Raw genomic sequence first — 6452 nt, 5'->3', positions numbered from 1 at the left:
CTATAAACAAGGATATGCATGTACCTCTGTAACGTAATATCCTGGGTGTTCTGATATTAGTAACCGAAATTATATAGGATAAAACTGAAGATTGATATTAGGAAGAATGGAATGAGAAGGGAAAGGAGTAGGAAATGGAAAGAGTGGGAAGTGAGGAAAAAGTAAGGGAATGAACAAAGGAATTAAGGTATGTGATATTCCTGTGCCATCTCATGGGGAATGTAAACAACATGTACTACAAATATGTGCTAATAATAATATAAGAAAAAAAGAGAAAATCATGTTTTAGGATTTCATCAGTAGATACTAATTTTTGAGTACAATTTGAACATGTTGCCTCACTAGTTTTAAATAAATGGATTCTTATTTAGAAATTTATCCCAAAGTACTGTTGTGAATATTTCACTTTTATATTAGTCAGACTTTGCTTCAAGGAGATGCATTTTGATACATACTTTGTAAAATGCACATAAAAGTGACATGAAATGTTTAGATCTAGCATACACATCCATCCCTGCAGTGAATTAATTTTTTTTGTCCAAGCTGATCATTTTTTATTTTTCTTTATATATATATATAAAGAGATGAAAAGTGTGAGTTGCTTACAATGTTAGGACTTATTTACCGGAATTATGCTTTTTCCTGCAGAAATGTTATAGGATCCATTTTATTCTTTGCCCTCTTGCTGTGTTGACCATTGTTATATCAATTTTCATAATCATGAGACTATATTTCAAAAGCATTTTAACCATAGATATTAAATTCACATCTCATTTTTCAGAACTAAGCCTTATTTTATAATGATCAAAATTGATCTTTCAATTTTTTTATTTTCACTCCAGTATTATGCAATAAAAAATATACACACCCTGATATCTTCCAATGTGCTTGAATCTACAAATTAATATTGTGATCATTCTTCAAAATATTCCTCAAGATTAGCTTTGTTTCAGTTTTTTTCTAGAGCAAAATTTTTAAGAAATGTAATATAGTAAAGCATATTCTACTGTTCATAGGACATAAATAAATTTCAATATTTTCATATAAATGCATTTATATGTGGAAGTACTTGATTTTTAACCCAAGAAATTTGTCAGAGAATAGTAATAAACCTCTAGTAGTGTTAGCGACATTTGAGTCAGCTACATGCAGAAAATAAGATTCAGGATTATTTTTGTTTTTTAAATCACTTAACTCTCTTGGCTTCCATTCAACCCTAAAATATTTGATTTGCTTTGGCTGTAAATGACTTTGAAGATTTCCTTCTCACTGAGGACGAATTGCAGAGGGTGCTATAAAAATAAAGCAAGAAAAAATTGAGTGAAGCAGGTAACAGAAGATACAAATAAACTGCAGAAGGACAGAAAGAGTGAATTTCAGAAAAAAATTTACCATAATTTTTAACATAAAATAACAGTTCTCAGAAGTTCTGTGAAGTTAGGAACTATGTCAAGACATCTCCCTTCTGGTTAAAAAAAATTAAACTCAAAAGAATCAAAAAACAGAAAAGTATTTAGATTTAATTGCATAGAAAATTATTTTAAGGAAAAAGATAAGAAAAATGATAGCATCTTGATATATTTTATGCTAAAATGAAATATTAATAACAAATAATCTATACTGTACTATGATTTCAAAATGAATTAGGAGAAACTAAAAAATATTGGACAGTATTGTTAACACAAGGAAATTATAAAAACTAAAATATGTGCTAGTACAATTCAAGATAACTAAAAATAATATCAAATAGTATTGTAGATACAGACTAAGCTATAAGAAACACATCTTAGAATGTTAACCCCAAAGCTTCTGAGAAATACACATAAAAAGAAGAAAGTGCTTAAATGTACAATGATAAAGGAAGAAATAAAAAGAAAATAGTGATTATTGAGCACAAGGAGGATATTCAAATGTTGGAGTTCCTGAGATCTAAGGAAACCATCACAGAAAATTATGACAGAAAGACTCTGAGTGTAAGAATCCTAAATTTTACACTAAAGCAGATACTGTGCAGCTGACAATATCGACTTAAACAATCAAGAAGTTTCATTGTAATGAAAGCATGGCACTTCAGTGAAAATAAAGAAAAAGTAATATAGGATTTGGAAGAGAAATAGATTACTAAAAGACTTTTTAATGTTAATTTTATGCAAAAATAAAGTAGCTTAATTGAGACATTTATGGAAAGAATATGCAAACCTTACATATGATCAGATTTCTACATCCAGGAAAATTAAATGTATGACAGAGCCAGTTATTATCTGACCAAAACTCAGGGACATTTTTATAATGTTTTACTGCAGAGTAACATTCAGAAAACAAAAAAGCTAGAGAGACTGTAGTGAATTTCTAACTGATGGTCAGCTTATTACACCCAGTTGAATTAAACTAGCATGGCGCAGGGTTTCGGCGGGTGGTGTGCACCTGAGGGCTGTTGCCAGCAGCATGAAGGCAGAACAGGAGAAGTTGCTGGAATGCTGTTTGTGACACTGTTTAGAGAAGCTGTTGGAGCTGTTGGAAGCTGCTAGTTCTCGTGGCCTGCTCTGCTGGAGGACCTTGTCATGCTGGCTTTCCTGATAAACTTTGAAGAAGCTTGTTCCTCATCTTGAGCACCGATTCCTGGCTCCAGAGCAGAAGATGGTGCATGGATCAGCCTCCTAAAGAAGCTCGTTGCACTGGCTTTCCTGTTGGGAACTTGGCTTTCCTCATCACTGGAGGAGCTTGGGGCCTCACTTTTGCTGAAATGGCTATGGTACTTTTGGTGGAGGTTTGGTGCTTATTTTCAGAGTTGCTTCCTGTCGCCAATTCATATCCCTCAGTCTGATATCACACATCCTTCATGCTGCTGGCATAGAACTCCTAGCTTCCACCACTGATCTTTGGGCCTTTCCAGCACAGATCTGTGAAGAAGACTGCATGAGACTTTCTTGTGGGCTCCAGGCCTTCAGTTGGACGAGTGGGAGGCACTGTTATGAGCTCTATATATCCAGAGGGACTCACGCAGAATATTAGGATCCAGGCCCTCAGCTGGAGCCATTAGTATCTAGTGGGTGGATAGATTTCCTGCATTTGCTTATATATGATTCTTGGCTGATTCATTATAAAATACTATTATAAAATGTGTATTGTATTATGTTGTTTGCCTTGCAAGGACCACAAACCATGACAGAGAGTTACCTGTAAGTTTAAATATGTACTTATAATAGAAATAAATATAAAAGAACATTTTAAATACACAGTATATTAAGTACTTAAGTTTAGAAAAATTCTGTGTGAATTAATATTTCAATATTGATGAATTCTTGTGGTTCAGTTTCTAAGATAAAATGTTGGCTAACATGTCGAAAAAGGAGAAAACTTTGCTCTCTGGAGCAACTGTTAAGAAGAGTGATTAAGTGTTTTGTAGCTGGAGACATGGTGTGCACACAGTACGCTCAATAAATACAGATTGATTTTTATACCATCACTAAATAAGCTGGTCATAAGATCATTCTGTAAAGGTCAGTGTTTCTGTTTGTTTTGAATTTTCATTACACTTTAAAGAAGTTGTTCACCTAGTACAGGTCGTGCAACTTTGATACATTGTAAGGGAAACCTAAAAAAATTTCTCTAATGAGACATGACTAGAATAAAGGGTAGATGTTTGTGATTTATAGCATTAGGTCTAAAATATACCTTCCCTGTGGATTACCCACCATAGCTAAATCTTAATGCATAATTGATACAGATAATAAAAAGCAACTTTAATCACAGAAGAAAACATACTGAACTGTTTTCTATTTATAAATTAATATATATCAGTAAGATATCTTCTACTTTTTTTCTTGTATTTTAAGGAAGGGTCTACAGGGTGTTCAAGGTCTCACTACTAGATTGGACTTGGAGTGATCCACCTGTTTACAGCCTCCCAAGATCTGGGATTACAGGTGCGCACCACCATGCCCAGTTTCAATTGCCATCTCCGTTCCCCCTGGGGGTGGGTTCAGCACAGCAGGCCTGGGAATCAAATCCCTGGCCCCTGTGCCTGCTTGCAGGCAAGACTATTATTTTTAGAAGACCTCAAAATAGCATAAAAATATAAATTGACATGGCAATGAATAGCTACTACCCACAAAATTCAATAGAATTTCAGCAAACATTGAATATTTAATATTGAAATGGGAATATTTTAACATTTTATTATCCTTTTGTTTATCTTAGATTTAAAATTTAACTGGCACTTGAGTAGAAAATTATATCATAGAAATATTATTTGGGATCTAGTCCAAACTTGGGGGCAGCGTGAGTGAGACCCTCTTCCACCCACTTGGGACCTCCCACCACTCTGCAGTCCCCCACCCAACTCCTGCCCAGTGAGTGAGAACTTCTGCCACATTCTCGGGACCCCCAGATGCAACCCTAGTCCAGGCCCAGTGAGAGTGTGGGAGAGCTGCATCTCACCCCTACTACAACTTGTCCACTTCAGACTCAGCTCACGCCTGGACTACAGGCCTGGGGTGAAATTCTGCAGCTGTGGTCCCTGCAGAGAGATTAGGGGACAAAACCACCCACTAGACCAGGAGCAGAACATCTTGCCAGAGGGGCATAACAGGAACACTCTCAAGGGCTGAAGCAGGAAGGAGCTGAGCACAGCAGCCAGACCCAAGCCAGGCACAGCTGGATAAATTCAAACTTTGTACATCTGCACATGAATTTCAGTAGGTGTTAAGGTTATAACTGCACGAAAGCTCTATAACAAAGGTCAGAAGGCAGTGATATACAAAATGACAATTAGAAGGAGCAAAATGCAATCTCAGAACCCAAGGCCACTCATAAGAAGTGCAGAGGACACTAACACAGAACAAATTGGGAATCACACAGCTAAAACCAATGAATCAACAGCTTCTGAAATAAAGAAACCACTACAGAAAGGGATAGAGGATCTCTGACTGGGAATGTAAAAAGAAATCCCTGAATTAATAACATCTGCAGTAAAGAATCAAATGTAGAAACATATGGAGGAAACCCAATGCCCACACAGAACAAGTGCAGAGGACACTAGCTCAGTTCAAATGTATGAATTAATAGCATGGATAGTAAATATGCAACAGTGAAAGTTATAGAGGAACTAACAGCAGAATTATTTTCTGAAAAAAAAAAGGATTCTCTGAACTCATAGCATCTGAAGTAAGGAATTAAATACAGAAACAAGGGGAAGAAACCCAATCTGAAAAAACTCTGCAGTAAAAGAATTAATAACTGCTTCTAAAGAGGACATTGATAAAAAATAGAGAGGATTAGAAAAATGATGAATTCCTTGAATGAGCAATACAGGAAAGAAATAGATCACATGAAGCAGAGTCAAAGAGATATAGAGGAAATTAAAATCTCAATCACAAGCTTGCAAAAACGGCTTAAGTGAAAGTGAAGACAGAGTTTCAGATCTTGAAGATGCTGGCGCACCTAGTATAAAGGTCAGAAAATATCTTTTAAAAACAACTAGGATGTAGGGAAAAAAAATCCATTACCTGCAAGATGATGCCAAGATGAACAATGTGAGACTAATAGATATCAATGAGAAAGAAGGAGTCAATACAAATGACATTAAAAAAATATGGGCAGAAGTAACTTCAGAAAACTTGCCAAATATGAGGAAACAATCTGACATTCAGGTAACCGAAGCATACAGAATGCCAAGTAATCTCAACCCAATTAAAAACACTCTGAGACATATAATAGTCAAGATCCCAGAAATCCAGCACAAGAATAATCTACTGAAAGCCACTAAAGAAAAGAAGCAGATCACATTCAAGGGAAAACCCATCAGAATTATGGCCGACTTCTCTTCACAAACCATGAGGGCAAGAAGAGCATGGAGCTGAGTACTTCAAGTCCTCTATGAAAACAAATTCCAGCCCAGACTACTATACCCTGCAAAACTCTCTTTCAAGTTTGATGGAGAAGTGAAATACTTCCATGACAAAGAAAACTAAAGAATTTCATGGTGACAAATTCAATCCTACACAGGCTCCTGAGAGATGTTCTACAGAGTGACCAAAATGATCAGAACTCCATGAATGAGATAAGAAGCAACCAACTAAATAGGGCAAACAATTAAACACAGGAGAAAAAGGAGTAAACAACAGGTAAACAACATGTCAATCGCAAGTCAGTACATCTCAATTATTATAACCATCAGTGTAAATGTATGCAATTCACTAATTAAGAGAAATAGACTGGCACAGTGGATTAGGAAACAAAATCCAGCAATATGGTGTATACAAGAAACACATTTAACACACAAAGGCATTAATAGGCTGAAAGTGAAAGGATGGAAAATAATACTGCATGCCCCAACACCTCAGAAAAAAGCAGGGTTAGCAATCCTATTCTCAGACAGTCTCAACTTCAAACCAAGAATGATCAAGTGAAATAAAGAAGGCCACTATATACTGGTTAGGGGAAAAATTCAA

This window comes from Octodon degus, unplaced genomic scaffold (genome assembly GCF_000260255.1).
Source record: "Octodon degus isolate 3935 unplaced genomic scaffold, OctDeg1.0 scaffold00099, whole genome shotgun sequence".
NCBI lineage: Eukaryota > Metazoa > Chordata > Mammalia > Rodentia > Octodontidae > Octodon > Octodon degus.
The sequence above is the reverse complement of the archived record's forward strand: the minus strand, read 5'-3'. Positions refer to the sequence as shown.